Below are 19504 nucleotides of genomic sequence, written 5' to 3'. Positions count from 1 at the left end.
AAACTGCATACTCATTTTGGCATTTGATCTAGTAGAATTCACTCATCTTTTTCAACTCAAGTGTTTGACAACAGCTGATAATCAGATATGTTTACCAAAATGAACAAAGGGTGGGAGTCAACGCAATCACGCATTCTGAGTACTGAGTACTACTTTCAAAATGTCTCATACAATAAAACTACATTTATTCACATACTATTTAGTACTCTAGGATGGGTATTCGGACACAGACACTGTTTCATGTGCTGTGTTTACTGTCCTGTCTCAGACCTGTGATTCTGAGAAGGTTTGAGTTCTGGCTGGCGCTTTGAAGTTCTGTCTGAATCGTGATATTTTAAAAGCTACTGGTTCCACTGATTGTTCAGTTTGAGTGCCATTTCAGAGGACAGATTTTGTTTCTTTATGATTTCGTTTTAAAAAGACAATGTTTTTGCCTTTAATGTAAGGCCCTTGGTCTGTAGTCTTTCAGATAGTGGTTGGATTCGGAGATCCCAAACTATCTCTAATAAGTTCATCATAAGGTGAGTTATAGTGTTATTAATCACTTCTGATACCATCTCTCCCCTTTTTTCAGGCAATCAGAGGACACATAACATTCTTTGGGCTCACACAAACAGTGGTTTAATTTGTAATGTGACATAAGTGTGGGGTCTGAGGGGAGCTGCTCAGGCCTCTCTCCCGTGGTGGAAGAATGGAATCCCTGATGTGAAGACATGCACTCTGCTATCCGAGGCAGTGTAAAGTGCTAATGAGCAAAGTAAAAGATGAGTATTTAAACACGCTGACTTCAGCAGGGGGTCAAAATATTGAACCTCAGTTGTCTTTGAGATTTTGATATAGTCAGAACCCAGCATCATTAAAATCAAATCTACTGGATTGACTTACATGGCTTTTGTAGAGCAAACATCAGTACATGGAATTTGTTATTGTGTGTCTCCATGAATAAGTTATTCTTAATTGAGCAAAGGTGCGCCCAGCGTTAGAAGAGACTTTAAAGCTGTTGGTGGAAATCAGAGATATATCTTGACTGCTACCGTGAGGATGTGATTATATTATTCTGGGAGGATAGAACCAAATCAAATCAAATCAAATCAAATCAAATTTTATTTGTCACATACACATGGTTAGCAGATGTTAATGCGAGTGTAGCGAAATGCTTGTGCTTCTAGTTCCGACAATGCAGTAATAACGAGCAAGTAATCTAACTAACAATTCCAAAAAAAAAACTACTGTCTTATACACAGTGTAAGGGGATAAAGAATATGTACATAAGGATATATGAATGAGTGATGGTACAGAGCAGCATAGGCAAGATACAGTAGATGATATCGAGTACAGTAAATACATATGAGATAAGTATGTAAACCAAGTGGCATAGTTAAAGTGGCTAGTGATACATGTATTACATAAGGATGCAGTCGATGATATAGAGTACAGTATCAACGTATGCATATGAGATGAACAATGTAGGGTAAGTAACATTATATAAGGTAGCATTGTTTAAAGTGGCTAGTGATATATTTACATAATTTCCCATCAATTCCCATGATTAAAGTGGCTGGAGTAGAGTCAGTGTCATTGACAGTGTGTTGGCAGTAGCCACTCAATGTTAGTGGTGGCTGTTTAACAGTCTGATGGCCTTGAGATAGAAGCTGTTTTTCAGTCTCTCGGTCCCAGCTTTGATGCACCTGTACTGACCTCGCCTTCTGGATGACAGCGGGGTGAACAGGCAGTGGCTCGGGTGGTTGATGTCCTTGATGATCTTTATGGCCTTCCTGTAGCATCGGGTGGTGTAGGTGTCCTGGAGGGCAGGTAGTTTGCCCCCGGTGATGCGTTGTGCAGACCTCACTACCCTCTGGAGAGCCTTACGGTTGAGGGCGGTGCAGTTGCCATACCAGGCGGTGATACAGCCCGCCAGGATGCTCTCGATTGTGCATCTGTAGAAGTTTGTGAGTGCTTTTGGTGACAAGCCGAATTTCTTCAGCCTCCTGAGGTTGAAGAGGCGCTGCTGCGCCTTCCTCACGATGCTATCTGTGTGAGTGGACCAATTCAGTTTGTCTGTGATGTGTATGCCGAGGAACTTAAAACTTGCTACCCTCTCCACTACTGTTCCATCGATGTGGATGGGGGGGTGTTCCCTCTGCTGTTTCCTGAAGTCCACAATCATCTCCTTAGTTTTGTTGACGTTGAGTGTGAGGTTATTTTCCTGACACCACACTCCGAGGGCCCTCACCTCCTCCCTGTAGGCCGTCTCGTCGTTGTTGGTAATCAAGCCTACCACTGTTGTGTCGTCCGCAAACTTGATGATTGAGTTGGAGGCATGCATGGCCACGCAGTCGTGGGTGAACAGGGAGTACAGGAGGGGGCTCAGAACGCACCCTTGTGGGTCAATAAGTGAGGAGTTTGCTGGATCTTTTTAACGTTAAAACTCAGGTGGGTTTTGAAATCAATTGAGTCAGGTTAAAGTCAAGACAAATATTCTTGAAATGGTCAGAGGCCGGGATAAACCAATCTAAGTAAAGAAATCCCCCAAGACAATAATTCAGTTGATAGAAAAGGTTTTTAATACTCAGAAATAGTGTGGATCTTCTCCAGCAGTTCACAGAGAGCCTCCACAGTGTCTTCCGTAATCCTCCTCCAGCCTTTTTGCTCCAATTAATATGTGAAGATTGAGGTGGGGTGCTGATTTGATAAATCCCAGTTTAGGTACTGGGAAGCAAAAAAAAGTAACATTATCCTATGAGCAATACCTGTCACGTCCTGACCTTAGTTCCTTTTTATGTCTCTATTTTGGTTTGGTCAGGGTGTAAGTTGGGGTGGGCATTCTATGTTTTGTTCTGTGTGTTGTATTTCTATGTGTTTGGCCTGGTATGGTTCCCAATCAGAGGCAGCTGTCAATCGTTGTCTCTGATTGAGAACCATACTTAGGTAGCCTGTTCCCACCTGTGTTTGTGGGTAGTTGTTTTCTGTTTTGTGTATTGCAGAACTGTTCGTTTGTTGTTTTTTGTTCAAGTGTTTATGTTTTAAAGTATTATGAATACTTACCACGCTGCACCTTGGTCCTCTTCTCCTTCTCCCGACGACATTTGTTACAATACCAAAGATCTATTCTGTTTAGATTAGTCTGGACCAATGGTTATAATAAATGGTTCTTCAGTTCAGAACATGTTTATTTTTGTCCACTTGTCATTAGATTGTGATATCATTGACATGGACCTTGTCCCCTGCTGTTCTATAAGAAGTCCTCCTCACAAGTGCAGTAAATTCCTGTATCGGTGTTGGTACAGAGAAAGAATGTTGTTTCCATGTATTTACGTGTTCTGTTCTCTATTCCCCAGGGCTCTTGACCTCATCGAAGCCCTAAGGCCACTTAAGTGAGGCTGCAGACATGTTGTCTCTTGTATAACAGGATGTGAACTCTGGTTAGCTTCAATTAATGAGATAGCATGGATCATATCTAATGCTGCCTTCACAGCTCTGCCTCGTCCTCTGAAGATGGAGAACTTTAAGCGACCAAAGGCTCTCTTGGATGAGGAAGAGGCAGATACTATCTTCAATCTTACCTGATTTATGCATGAATGGATATAAGCCATAGATACAGTATACATAAATAAGTGATTTAAGTTAGAATACATTGTACTTTATTCGTCCAGAAACAGCTCTTATGAGATGTAAATTCTTCTTCTGCTCTGCTCCCACAACACGTACATAATGAGATTAAATGTACTGTATGTTATGAATATGTTTGAGTTCAACACAAACATTCTTTCTCCTGAGGATATTCCAACATTTTGGCTACAGAAGCCACACAGTTGGAAAATAACTTCAAAACATGTGTAAACATAAAGCGGCCATTTGAGAAGCAGTCCTAATGATACTAGGCGTATGAAAACCCAGGTTTTTAGCTGTACGGTCTTAGATACATTACACGAAGAGGATCGTGGGCCAAACTTTGTGTTCGTTTTCCATTTCAAAACTTGATAGAGACTGATTTCCTCAATGTAACATAACCTATGAAAGCTTGGAATGTCTATTTGGTGTACTTTTTTCCAAACTATACTTAAAAGACAAGCCTCTGTCTTGATAAGGCACCAACAAGCTGAAATGCCTCAGAGACTAAACCCACTGGGCACACACTGGTTGAATCAAATCAAATCAAATGTTATTTGTCACATACACATGGTTAGCAGATGTTAATGCGAGTGTAGCGAAATGCTTGTGCTTCTAGTTCCGACAATGCAGTAATAACGAGCAAGTAATCTAACTAACAATTCCAAAAAACTACTGTCTTATACACAGTGTAAGGGGATAAAGAATATGTACATAAGGATATATGAATGAGTGATGGTACAGAGCAGCATAGGCAAGATACAGTAGATGATATCGAGTACAGTATATACATATGAGATAAGTATGTAAACCAAGTGGCATAGTTAAAGTGGCTAGTGATACATGTATTACATAAGGATGCAGTCGATGATATAGAGTACAGTATCAACGTATGCATATGAGATGAACAATGTAGGGTAAGTAACATTATATAAGGTAGCATTGTTTAAAGTGGCTAGTGATATATTTACATCATTTCCCATCAATTCCCATGATTAAAGTGGCTGGAGTAGAGTCAGTGTCATTGACAGTGTGTTGGCAGTAGCCACTCAATGTTACTGGTGGCTGTTTCATCTCCTTAGTTTTGTTGACGTTGAGTGTGAGGTTATTTTCCTGACACCACACTCCGAGGGCCCTCACCTCCTCCCTGTAGGCCGTCTCGTCGTTGTTGGTAATCAAGCCTACCACTGTTGTGTCGTCCGCAAACTTGATGATTGAGTTGGAGGCGTGCATGGCCACGCAGTCGTGGGTGAACAGGGAGTACAGGAGAGGGCTCAGAACGCACCCTTGTGGGGCCCCAGTGTTGAGGCTCAGCGGGGAGGAGATGTTGTTGCCTACCCTCACCACCTGGGGGCGGCCCGTCAGGAAGTCCAGTACCCAGTTGCACAGGGCGGGGTCGAGACCCAGGGTCTCGAGCTTGATGACGAGCTTGGAGGGTACTATGGTGTTGAATGCCGAGCTGTAGTCGATGAACAGCATTCTCACATAGGTATTCCTCTTGTCCAGATGGGTTAGGGCAGTGTGCAGTGTGGTTGAGATTGCATCGTCTGTGGACCTATTTGGGCGGTAAGCAAATTGGAGTGGGTCAAGGGTGTCAGGTAGGGTGGAGGTGATATGGTCCTTGACTAGTCTCTCAAAGCACTTCATGATGACGGATGTGAGTGCTACGGGGCGGTAGTCGTTTAGCTCAGTTACCTTAGCTTTCTTGGGAACAGGAACAATGGTGGCCCTCTTGAAGCATGTGGGAACAGCAGACTGGTATAGGGATTGGTTGAATATGTCCGTAAACACACCGGCCAGCTGGTCTGCGCATGCTCTGAGGGCGCGGCTGGGGATGCCGTCTGGGCCTGCAGCCTTGCGAGGGTTAACACGTTTAAATGTCTTACTCACTTCGGCTGCAGTGAAGGAGAGACCGCATGATTCCGTTGCAGGCCGTGTCAGTGGCACTGTATTGTCCTCAAAGCGGGCAAAAAAGTTATTTAGTCTGCCTGGGAGCAAGACATCCTGGTCCGTGACTGGGCTGGGTTTCTTCCTGTAGTCTGTGATTGATTGTAGACCCTGCCACATACCTCTTGTGTCTGAGCCGTTGAATTGAGATTCTACTTTGTCTCTGTACTGGCGCTTAGCTTGTTTGATAGCCTTGCGGAGGGAATAGCTGCACTGTTTGTATTCAGTCATGTTACCAGACACCTTGCCCTGATTAAAAGCAGTGGTTCGTGCCTTCAGTTTCACACGAATGCTGCCATCAATCCACGGTTTCTGGTTAGGGAATGTTTTAATCGTTGCTATGGGAACGACATCTTCAACGCACGTTCTAATGAACTCGCACACCGTATCAGCGTATTCGTCAATGTTGTTGTCTGACGCAATACGAAACATCTCCCAGTCCACGTGATGGAAGCAGTCTTGGAGTGTGGAGTCAGCTTGGTCGGACCAGCGTTGGACAGACCTCAGCGTGGGAGCTTCTTGTTTTAGTTTCTGTCTGTAGGCAGGGATCAACAAAATGGAGTCGTGGTCAGCTTTTCCGAAAGGGGGGCGGGGCAGGGCCTTATATGCGTCGCGGAAGTTAGAGTAACAATGATCCAGGGTCTTTCCACCCCTGGTTGCGCAATCAATAACCAATTACTATACCCACAAAGTGAATGATTCCCTATAACAGTGAGCATAAATATACTGTTGGCTTTCTTACCCCGTTTATTAGTAGTGTGTCGTTATGTTTGAATGCCACACTGCAGTTAATTAACTAGCTTATTATCTCAAGAGAGATGCCTCCTATTACCTCCGTGACAAACAGGAACAAACTCAAACCACTTCAATCAATTACATAGGAGAAAAATACAGCCAGTCTCACGTAGAAGGCATAAAATATTTTTATTTGGAGGGTAAACTAGTCAAAACCATTCTCACTTACGAGAGGGTGATAACGAGGACAAATAGAAGAAAGACATTTTACTTCCCTTTTTTCTCCCCAATTTCAATCTCGTCTCATCGTTGCAACTCCCCAATGGGCTTGGGAGGCGAAGGTTAAGTCATGCGTCCTCCGAAACATGACCTGCCAAACTGCGATCCTTAACTCCCGGCCGCCATCCTGTTGAAGTAGTATGGCTACAGGTTCATCTGCCTCACCTAAAGCCCATTCTTGTGGAAAGCTGCTATAGACCACCAAGTGCTAACAGTCAGTATCTGGATAATATGTGTGAAATAGTTGATAATTTATGTGATATCAAGAGAGAAGTATTTTTTCTGGGTGATTTAAATATTGATTGGCTATCATCAAGCTGCCCACTCAGGAAAAAACTTCAAACTATAACCAGTGCCTGCAACCTGGATCAGGTTGTCAGTCAACCTACCAGGGTAGTTACAAACAGCACAGGAATTAAATCATCAACGTGTATTGATCACATTTTTACTTACGCTGCAGATATCCAAATCCATATGATGTAGTGATCACAATGTAAAAGCCATTTCTAGGAAAACCAAAGATCCAAAGGCTGGGCCTGATATAGTGTATAAGAGGTCATACAAGAAGTTTTGTAGTCATTCATATGTTGATGATGTTGAGAATATTTGCTGGTCTATGGTGTGTAATGAAGAGCAACCAGACGCTGCACTTGACACATTTATGAAACTACTTATTCCAGTTACTAATAAGCCCATTAAGAAAATTACTGTAAAAACTGTTAAATCTCCTTGTATTGATGAGGAATTGATCAATTGTATGGTTGAAAGGGATGAGGCAAAAGGTATGGCAATTAAGACTGGCAGCCCAACTGATTGGCAAACGTACCGAAAATTAAGAAATCATATGACTTATCTAAATAAAAATAAAAATAAAATACACTATGAAACAAAGGTAAATGATATAAAGAATGATAGTAAAAAGATTTGGGGCACCTTAAATGACTTTTAACTACTAAATTACATCATTTATTGAATCAGATGGCTCATTCATCACAAAGCACACTGATATTGCAAACTACTTTAATTACTTTTTCATTGGCAAGATAAGCAAACTTAGGGATGACATGCCAGCAACAAACGCTGACACTACACATCCAAGTATATCTGACCAAATTATGAAAGGCAAGAATTGTACTTTTGAATTCCGTCAGTGAGGAAAAGGTGAAAAAATTATTGTTGTCTACCAACAATGACAAGCCACCAGGGTCTGACAATCTAGATGGAAAAATACTGACGATAATAGCAGATGATATTGCCACTCCTATTTGCCACATCCTCAATTTAAGCCTACGAGAGAGCATGTGCCCTCAGGCCTGGAGGGAAACTAAAGTCAATCCGCTACCCAAGAATTGTAAAGCCTCCTTTACTGGCTCAAATAGCTGACCAATCAGCCTGTTACCAACCCTTAGTAAACTTTTGGAAAAAAATGTTTGACCAGATACAAAGCTATTTTACAGTAAACAAATTGATAACAGAATTTCAGCATGCTTATAGTGAAGGACACTCAACAAACACAACACTTACACAAATGACTGTTGATTGGCTGAGAGAAATTGATGATAAAATTATTGTTGGGGCTGTCTTGTTAGACTACAGTGCAGCCTTTGACATTATTGATCATAGTCTACTGCAGGAAAAACATATGTATTATGGCTTTACATCCCTGCTATAAAGTGGATAGAGTTACTTGTCTAACAGAACACACAGGGTGTTCTTTAATGGAAGCCTCTCAAATATAATCCAGTTAGAATCAGGAATTCCACAGGGTAGCTGTTTATGCCCCTTGCTTTTTTACATTTTTACTAATGACATGCCACTAACTTTGAGTAAAGACAGAGTTTCTATGTATGCGGATGACTCAACACCATACATGTCAGCTACTACAGCAACTGAAATGACTGCAACACTTAACAAAGAGCTGTAGTTTAGTTTAAGAGTGGGTAACAAGGAATGAGTTAGCCCTAAATATTTCTAAAACTAAAAGAATTGTACTTGGAACAAAACACTCACTGAACCCTAAACCTCAACTAAATCTTGTAATAAATCATGTGGAAATTGAGCAAGTTGAGATGACTAAACTGCTTGGAGTAACCCTAGATTGTGAACTGTCATGGTCAAAACACAATGATGCAGTAGTAGCTCAGATTGGGAGAAGTCTGTCTTTAATAAAGCTCTGCCTTCTTAACAACACTATCAACAAAGAAGGTCCTATAGGTCCTAGTTTTGTCGCACCTTGACTACTGTTCAGTCGTGTGGTCAGGTGCCACAAAAAAGGACTTAGGAAAATTGCAATTGGCTCAGAACAGGGCAGTACGGCTGGCCCTTGGATGTACACATAGAGCTAATATTAATAATATGCATGTCAATCTCTCCTGGCTGAAAGTGGAGGAGAGATTGACTTCATCACTACTTTTATTTATGAGAGGTATTGACATGTTTAGCTGTCTGTCTAAACTACTGACACACAGCTCGGACACCCATGCATACCCCACAAAACACAGTACTACATAGAGCCATGACTACATGGAACTCTATTCCACTTCAAGTAATTGACGCAAGCAGTAAAATTAGATTTTAAAAAACTGATAAAAAACAGATAAACACCTTATGGAACAGCGGGAACTGTGAATCAACACAAACATTGGCACACACACACACACACACACACACAAACACATGGATTTAGTACTGTATATATGTGGTTGTGGTGGAGTAGGGTCCTGTGTGTTGTGAAATGTGTGAATGTATTGTAATGTTTTTAAAATTGTATAAACTGCCTTATTTTCGCTGGACCACAGGAAGAGTAGCTGCTGCTTTGGCAGCATCTGGATCCTGGACTTCCTGCAGTTGGTCAGGGAAGACAACAACACTTCCGCCACAGTAACCCTTAACACGGGAGCCCCTCAGGGGTTCGTGCTTAGTCGTCCCCCCCATGTACTCCCTGTTCACCCACGACTGCGTGGCCGCGCTCGACTCCAACACCATCTTTATGTTTGCTGAAGACACCATGGTGGTAGGCTTGATCACCAACGACGATGAGACAGCCTATAGGGAGGTGGTCAGAGACCTGGCAGTGTGGTGCCAGGACAACAACCTCTCCCTCAACATCTGCAAGACAAAGGATCTGATCGGAAACGGAGGGCCCATTCACATCGACGGGGCTGTAGGGACAAGATCACTAAGGAACGATCAAACTCCACAGACACCAACACAGTTGTGAAGAGGGCACAACAATTCCTCTGGGATTTCTGTTTGGGTTTCTTGTTTGGGATTTCATGCACCAAGATAATATTTAAATCACACAAAAAAGGAGTAAGTTGTATCAATTTAAATTAGGACATTAATGAAATGCCTGGATGACAACCAAAACTTGTTGAATTTCATTGAATATTTAGCTCCTAGATTCGAATGCTTTATTTCATCAATATTGGATAGATTAAAAAAACTCCACAGTACAGGGACATCAAACATTCAGCCTGCTCCACAGTCCCTATGGACGCTTTAGTTTAGAGCGCCTGGTTAATTGTGCTTTTTTTAAAACTCTCTATGGTTAAAGTAGGAAGAAATATGTAATTGTTGTAAAAATGTGTGATTGTGCAAAGATGTCATCAATGCGAACGGTGTCTACTTTGAAGAATCTAAAAAAGAAAATATATTTTGATTTGTTTAATAGTTTTTTGGTTACTACATGATTCCATATGTGTCATTTCATTGTTTTTGAATTGTTTTTGGGGTGGCAGTGTAGCCTAGTGGTTAGAGCATTGGACTATTAACCAAAAGGTTGCAAGATCAAATCCCTGAGCTGACAAGGTACAAATCTGTTGTTCTGTCCCTGAACAAGGCTGTTCCTAGGCTGTCATTGAATATAATAATTTGTTCTTACCTGACTTGCCTGGTAAAATAAAAAATGTCTTCACTATTATTCTACAATGTAGAAAAAATTACAAATAAAGAAAGAAAAGTTCGGACACCTACTCATTCAAGCATTTTACTTTATTTGTACTATTTTCTACAGCTTCACCTGGAATGCTTTTATAACAGTCTGGGGGTGCTTTGCTGGTGACACTGTCAGTGATTTATTTAGAATTCAAGGCACACTTAACTAGCAAGGCTCCCACAGCATTCTGCAGCGATACGCCATCCCATCTGGTTTGCGCTAGTGGGACTATAATTTGTTTTTCAACAGGTCAATGAACCAACACACCTGCAGGCTGTGTGGGGGCTATTTGACCAAGAAGGAGAGTGATGGAGTGCTGTGTCAGATGATCTGGCCTCCAAAATCACCCAGCCTCAACCCAATTGAGATGGTTTGGGATGAGTTGGACTGCAGAGTGAAGGAAAAGCAGCCAACAAGTGCTCAGCATATGTGGGAACTCCTTCACACACCATCACACCTCCTTGTCCATGTTTCACGGTGGGAACCACACATGCAGAGATCATCCATTCATCTACTCTGTGTCTCACAAAGACACGGCGGTTGGAACAAAACATGTCAAATTTGGACTCATCAGACCAAAGTACAGATTTCCACCAGTCTAATGTGCATTGCTTGTGTTCCTTCACTCAAGCAAGTCTCTTCTTATTTTTGGTGTCCTTTAGTAGTGGTTTCTTTGGTGTAATTTGACCATGAAGACCTGATTCACGCAGTGTCTTCTGAAAAGTTGATGTTGAGATGTGTCTGTTACTTGAACTCAGTGAAGCATTTATTTTGGCTGCAAATTCTGAGGCTGGTAACTCTAATGAACTTATCCTCTGCAGCAGATGTAACTCTGGGTCTTTCTTTCCTGTGGCAGTCCTCATGAGACAGTTTCGTCATTGCGGTTGGTGGTTTTTGTGACGGCAGTTGAAGAAACATTAAAGGTTCTTGAAATTTTCCAGAATGCATGACCTTCATGTCTTAAAGGATGGACTATTGTTTCTCTTTGCTTATTTAAGCTGTTCTTGCCATAATATGGACTTGGTATTTACCAAGTCCAAATAACAAATAAATGTTGACTTGGAGACATGAAAATGCAACACCTTGTGACTGCTCACTGGACTCAACTTTCGTTCTTTGGTCAGCTAAAACAGAAACTACTTTGTCACAACTGACTGGCTCAAACGCATTAAGAAGGAAAGAAATTCCACAAATTAACTTTTAACAAGGCACACATGTTAATTGAAATACATTCCAGGTGACTACCTCATGAAGCTGGTTGAGACAATGCCAAGAGTGTGCAAAGCTGTCAAAGCAAACAGTGGCTACTTTGAAGAATCTCAAATATAAAATATATTTGTATTTTTACACTTTTTTGGTTACTACCTGATTCCATGTGTTATTTAATAGTTTTGATGTCTTCACTTTTATTTTACAATGTAAAAAATAGTAAAAATTAAGAAAAACCCTTGAGTAGGTGAGTCCAAACTTTTGACTTTTTTTTTTCCTACTGTGTTATTGACTTGTTAATTGTTTACTCCATGTGTAACTCTGTGTTGTCTGTTCACAGTGCTATGCTTTATCTTGGCCAGGTCGCAGTTGCAAATGAGAACTTGTTCTCAACTAGCCTACCTGGTTAAATAAAGGTGAAAAAATAATGAAGAACAAAAAAAACAACCGTGAAGCTTTGGGCTATGTGCCCTGAACAACTACAAAGTTAACTTCCCACAAAACAGGTGGGGGAAAAGGGTACCTAAGTATGGTTCTCAATCAGAGACAACGATAGACAGCTGTCCCTGATTGAGAACCAAACCAGTCCAAGACATAGAAATACAAAACATAGAAAAAAAGGACATTGAATGCCCACCCTAGTCACACCCTGGCCTAACCAAAATAGAGAATAAAAAGCCTCTCTATGGCCAGGGCGTGACAAAGGTGCGGACTCCGGCCACAAAACCTGACTCTAAAGGGGAGGGTCCGAGTGGGCCTTCTTACGGCGGCGGCTCGGGTGCGGGATGTGGATCCCGCTCCACCTCAGTCTTGGCCCACTTAGGTGGCACCTCTGGAGCAGGGACCCTCGCAGCGGGCCCCGGACTGAAGACCCTCGTAGAGGGCGCCTCTGGACTTAGGGGCTGCGGCTCTGGCAATTCCGGACAGGAGGGCGGCGGCTCTGGCAGCTCCGGACAGGAGGGCGGCGGCTCTGGCAGCTCTGGACAGGAGGGCGGCGGCTCTGGCAGCTCCGGACAGTAGGGGGGAGACTCTGGCAGCTCCGGACAGGAGGGGGAGACTCTGGCAGCTCCGGACAGGAGGGGGAGACTCTGGCAGCTCCGGACAGGAGGGGGGAGACTCTGGCAGCCTGGTGCGTGGGGCTGCCACCAGAGGCCTGGTGCGTAGTGGAGGCAGCAGATACACAGGGCCATGGAGGCGCACTGGCGGTCTCGAGCGCAGAGCTCGACACTCCCTGTGTACTCCCCCCCGAAAAATGTTGGAGCTGCCTCTCGGGCTTTCTTGCCAGCCGTGTTCTCACATACAGCTGGTTCCTCTCTCCGGCTGCCTCTGCTCTCCTAGCTGCCTCCACCTGTTCCCATGGAAGGTGATCCCTTCCCGCCAGGATCTCCTCCCATGTGTAGACTCCCTTGCCATCCAGAACGTCCTCCCATGTCCAGGAGTCCACCTTACCATGCTGCTTGGTCCGTTGGTGGTGGGAAGTTCTGTCACGGCTAGCTGAAAGGACTGGACCAAGGTGCAGCATGGTAAGCGTACATTTTTAACTTTATTTAAAAATGACGCTGACAAAATGAAGAACAAAAAAACAACCGTGAAGCTTTGGGCTATGTGCCCTAAACAACTACAAAGTTAACTTCCCACAAAACAGGTGGGGGAAAAGGGTACCTAAGTATGGTTCTCAATCAAAGACAACGATAGACAGCTGTCCCTGATTGAGAACCATACCAGGCCAAGACATAGTAATACAAAACATTTTTAAAAAGAACATAGAATGCCCACCCTAGTCACACCCTGGCCTAACCAAAATAGAGAGAAAAAAAACCTCTCTATGGCCAGGGCGTGACAGCAAGAAAATGCACTCACCTACTGTATCTGGCATTGGACATTATTAGCTCTCCTGCATACAGACCTCTCTAGTGTCATGAGAAACAAAAAAACACAGTATTATTATTATTATATATTTTCAAGGCACCCAAAGTCACTTGACTCCAAGTGCTCAGCCTACTTTATTACTTCAGTCAAATCACGTCAATCTGCAATCAGTTCACACAGTTTCATAGTGCTTGGATCAGTATCCTCTCCAAACAGAGTCAGAGAAAGAGAAGGAGAGGAAGAGAGAAGGAGAGACAAATAGAGTACCATTGCTGTCCCCTTTTCCTATGATGACATTATTGCTTGCAGTCTGGTGTCTCTTAATTTAATCTAGTCAAAGTGCAATAATAGAAGAAGAAGAGAGGAGTAGACTTTTTTTCTCAGGGGGTTGGAGTGGTTGTGCAGCTGATTGTCCAGGTGTGTGTGTGTGTGTGTGTGTGTGTGTGTGTGTGTGTGTGTGTGTGTGTGTGTGTGTGTGTGTGTGTGTGTGTGTGTGTGTGTGTGTGTGTGTGTGTGTGTGTGTGTGTGTGTGTGTGTGTGTGTGTGTGTGTGTGTGTGCGTGTGTCTAGGTGACAGACTTTAGTTTGACCAGGGGTGTGGCCCAGGGGTGGACCTGAGCCACATCCTCGATCACCTTCCTGATCTCTATATCTATCTCCTGTAGGGAGAGTCAGAAGAATGTAAGAAAGAAGGGAAGGAAGAAGAAAGACAAAAGAAAACATTTATTGGAGAACTTGGACCACCTTTGTGTGTGTATGTTTGTGTGTTTGTGTGTGTTGGTGAAGACGTGTGTACCTTGATCTCCTCCACAGAAGTAATGTTGGACAACACGCATACCTTTACCATAGTGATGGGGTCACTCTTACTCCGCATTTCCTTGATCTCCTCATGGGTACGGTATCTACAGGAAGTTACATCACACACAGGAAGAGAGGTTAGAACTGATTAACAGGATTCATCTCTAGCCCTTGGTCAATGAGAGATAGAGAGACAGAGCCCTTGAAAGAAAGTGGTACTAGAGTATTCGGATGCATCCCAAAGCAACACTGCACTACACTGAGGGGTGTCTAGACAGGGTATAATAGGGAGTGAGGGATAGGGGCAACACAAGGAGGTGGGTAAGGTGAGAGAGAGAGAGAAATGTGCTGGTTTGGGTGGGTGGGAAGTGAGTGAGGGGGTAGAGGGACCAGGGGTCAGGTGACAGTCACAGGGTCAGGGGTCAGAGATCACTTCTCACCTTACCTTGGCGTCGCTCATGCTGTGTCCGTGGTAATGTTAGACCTCCAGCTCTGTGACAATAGGACCCTGTCAGAGAGTTTTCCAAACGAAGAGACTCAACAATGTAGCCAACGCCGCCATGACACTTGGCTGGATGTCCTTTGGGTTGTGGACCATTCTTGATACACATGGGAAACTGTTGAGCATGAGAAACCCAGCAATGTTGCATTTCAGGCACTTAAATATTTTGTTTGGCCCATTCACCCTCTGAATGGCACACACACACAATCCATGTCTCAATTGTATCATTATATTATGTAAAGTGATCACATACCTCCATATCTCACCACTGTTTTATTGTGACTGTAAATGAGTCACAATAGTTTCATCATTTGCTGACAATCTCTTCACACAAAAATTGAAGCTGTACAGTCCTGTGTTTTGGCACTGTGCACATCTTCAGGATCTGTACTTTAGTACCATAACATGCCGCAGAGTGAGGGATGTATACATTGTCACAATATGCACATATCAAAGCACTGTCAGAATTATGCATACAACAAATGCCTCAGTATTCCATCAATTTAACTTGCAGCGAATACAAAATACAGTCGGCACAAAACAGTTGAAACCAGTTTAAAATCTCTAGCATACATCAGCTGACTGACGAGCTCGCTAGCAACTACTACTTTTGATTTGTACTCTTCAGGAACGTTAATGTTAGTATCAATTAGCTATCTATCTATCTTCTAACACAACAGCTTCCCAGTTCCAAATCAAATCAAATCTAATTTTATTGGTCACATACACATGGTTAGCAGATGTTATTGCCAGTGTAGCGAAATGCTTGTGCTTCTAGTTCCCGACAGTGCAGCAATATCTAACAAGTAATATCACAATTCCACAACAACTACCTAATACACTTAAATCTAAGTAAAGGGATGGAATATTAATATGTACATATAAATATATGGATGATATATGGATGAGCAATGACCGAGCTGCATAGGCAAGATGCAATAGATGGTATAAAAGGCAGTATATACATATGAGATGAGTAATGCAAGATATGTAAGCATGATTCAAGTGGCATTACTAAAGTGACATTTACTAAAGTGGCCAATGATTTCAAGTCTGCATGTAGCCAGGAGCCTCACTGTGTTAGGATGGCTGTTTAACAGTCTGATGGCCTTGAGATGGAAGCTATTTTTCAGTGTCTCGGACCCAGCTTTGATGCACCTGTACTGACCTCACCTCCTGGATGGTAGCGGGGTGAACAGGCAATGGCTCGGGTGGTTGTTGTCCTTGATGATCTTTTTGGCCTTGCTGTGACATCGGGTGCTGTAGGTGTCCTGGAGGGCAGGTAGTTTGCCCCTGGGGATGCGTTGTGCAGACCGTTATCTGTAGCTATCCGATTATGTCAGCTTCAAATAAATAAATGATTGTATCGGTAAAGTGTCTAATTGAACACGCTGAGGATTAACAAAGTATAGAGGTTGCTTATATGGAAGGATTTACCGACATTATCAAAATCGAATAACTACAGCTATCTTCTTCAATAAAAGGATGCACATAAAAAAAACTGACACGGTAGTATACCCAAGTTCATAGAGGTTTGTCTGTTAGAAGAACACGAATGGTACATGTCACCGCGGTTATTCTACCAGTTCCTTTCATTTCAATACAATATTGATGTGAGTGAGTGATCTATTGAGTACAGCAGAACAAGCTAATCAAAACTCCAGTCTTGAGTGAATGCTTGGTAAATATTGGTGCGTGTGCAGTTTACAGGGTAGAATACTAACTATGATGTGTGTGTAGGTAGTAACTTTTATGAATTGGTCTTCAAAATATCAATACTTATTTCAGCATATTGATTATGAATTTGGACATCTGCAAACAGTGTTTTGACACTCAACTATCAATAAAAAAGCCATGACAACAGGAAGCAGGAACAATATCATTTTCAATGTGTTTTACAAATATAAATGGCACTTTTAACCGAATTTTTCATCAAGATTCTACCTAAAAACGTGCTATAATTTATTGATTTTGATGATATTAGTGTAATCATAAAAATATGTTTGTCCTGGCTAATAAAAAAAATATGGCCCGCTACAGACGTCTATATTGGTCCACTAATACAAGACTCGTAAAGGGCCAGTGCACTACTTTGGTATCATAATTTTTTTTTTTTTTTTTAAAGTTTCTTTATTTTTATATTTCAGGGGATGCTGCCAGTATCCTCAGCACCCCTACTTCCCCATCTATGCCCCCCGGGGTTAAATGCCCCCCCTCCTGTAATTCTCACAGAAACCACTTTGTCACAATTTTGTTTAAACACTTTCCCTGGATGCCACTAGTCTTGTACAACAAAAAATGTAATTGGTCTCATCTCAACTGTTTTAAGTCACTCCAACAAAACGATTTTGAGGTACATTGAGCTAATAATTTGTCATGTTGTTACGGCTCTCTTCTATCTCCTCCTCTGACGAAGAGGTAGAACAAGGATCATACCAAAATGCAGCGTGATGTTGATTCATGATATATTTTAATGAAGGAAAACCTGTACATACAGAAACTACAAAACTAACGAAATGAAATAATGAAAACCAAAACAGCCTATCTGGTGAAATACAAAACACTAGGACAGGAACAATCACCACAAACACACAGTGAAACCCAGGCTACCTAAATATGGTTCCCAATCAGAGACAACGAGAATCACCTGACTCTGATTGAGAACCTCAGGCAGCCATAGACTATGCTAGACACCCCTACTCAGCCACAATCCCGATACCTACTAAAACCCCCAATACCACAACACAACACAAAATAACCCCATGTCACACCCTGGCCTGACCAAATAATATATAAACACAAAATACTAAGACCAGGGCGTGACAGAACCCCCCCCCAAGGTGCGGACTCCCGGCCGCACACTAAAACCCATAGGGGAGGGTCCGGGTGGGCGTCTGTCCACGGTGGCGGCTCCGGCTCGGGACGTGGACCCCACTCCAACCAAGTCTTAGTCCCCCTGTAACGCGTCCTTTGATTGCCGACCCTCGCCGCCGACCTAGGCCTAATAACCCTCACCAAGGACCCCACTGGATTGAGGGGCAGCTCGGGACTGAGGGGCAGCTCGGCACTGAGGGGAAGCCCGGCACTGAGGGGAAGCCCGGCACTGAGGGGAAGCCCGGCACTGAGGGGAAGCCCGGCACTGAGGGGAAGCCCGGCACTGAGGGGAAGCCCGGCACTGAGGGGAAGCCCGGCACTGAGGGGAAGCCCGGCACTGAGGGGAAGCCCGGCACTGAGAGGAAGCCGGGCACTGAGAGGAAGCCCGGCACTGAGAGGAAGCCCGGCACTGAGAGGAAGCTCGGCACTGAGAGGAAGCTCAGGCAGATCCTGGCTGGCTGGCGGATCTGGAAGAGTCTGGTTGACTGGCAGATCTGGAAGAGTCTGGTTGACTGGCAGATCTGGAAGAGTCTGGTTGACTGGCAGATCTGGAAGAGTCTGGTTGACTGGCAGATCTGGAAGAGTCTGGTTGACTGGCAGATCTGGAAGAGTCTGGTTGACTGGCAGATCTGGAAGAGTCTGGCTGACTGGCGGATCTAGCTGCTCTGGCTGCTCCATGCAGACTGGCAGCTCTGGCTGCTCCATGCAGACTGACAGCTCTGGCTGCTCCATGCAGACTGGCAGCTCTGGCTGCTCCATGCAGACTGACAGCTCTGGCTGCTCCATGCAGACTGACATCTCCGGCTGCTCCATGCAGACTGACAGCTCCATGCAGACTGGCAGCTCCATGCAGACTGGCAGCTCTGGCTGCTCCATGCAACCTGGCAGCTCTGGCTGCTCCATGCAGACTGGCAGCTCTGGCTGCTCCATGCAGACTGGCAGCTCTGGCTGCTCCATGCAGACTGGCAGCTCTGGCTGCTCCATGCAGACTGACATCTCTGGCTGCTCCATGCAGACTGACAGCTCTGGCTGCTCCATGCAGACTGACAGCTCTGGCTGCTCCATGCAGACTGACATCTCTGGCTGCTCCATGCAGACTGACATCTCTGGCTGCTCCATGCAGACTGACATCTCTGGCTGCTCCATGCAGACTGACAGCTCTGGCTGTTCCATGCAGACTGGCAGCTCAGGCTGCGCTGAACAGGCAGGAGACTCCGGCAGCGCTGGAGAGAAGGAAGGCTCTGGCTGCGCTAAACAGGCGGGAGACTCCGGCAGCGCAGGAGAGGAGAAAGGCTCCGACAGCGCTGAACAGGCGGGAGACTCCGGCAGCGCTGGAGAGGCGAGGCGCACTGTAGGCCTGATGCATGGTGCTGGCACTGGTGGAACTGGATAGAGAACACGCACAGGAAGCCTGGTGCGGGGAGCTGCCACCGGAGGACTGGTGTGTAGAGGTGGCTCTGGATAGACCGGACCGTGCAGGCGCACTGGAGCTCTTGAGCACCAAGCCTGCCCAACCTTACCTGGCTCGATGCCCACTCTAGCCCGGCCAATACGAAGAGCTGGTATGAACCGCACCGGGCTATGCACCCGCACTGGAAACACCGTGCGCTCCATAGCATAACACGGTGCCTACCCGGTCTCTCTAGCCCCCGGTAAGCACAGGGAGTTTGCGCAGGTCTCCTACCTGGCATAGCCATACTCCCTGTGAGCCCCCAATAAATTTTGGGGCCGACTCTCAGGCTTCCA

This window comes from Oncorhynchus tshawytscha, linkage group LG13, assembly GCF_018296145.1.
Source record: "Oncorhynchus tshawytscha isolate Ot180627B linkage group LG13, Otsh_v2.0, whole genome shotgun sequence".
Taxonomy (NCBI): Eukaryota; Metazoa; Chordata; class Actinopteri; order Salmoniformes; family Salmonidae; genus Oncorhynchus; species Oncorhynchus tshawytscha.
The sequence above is the reverse complement of the archived record's forward strand: the minus strand, read 5'-3'. Positions refer to the sequence as shown.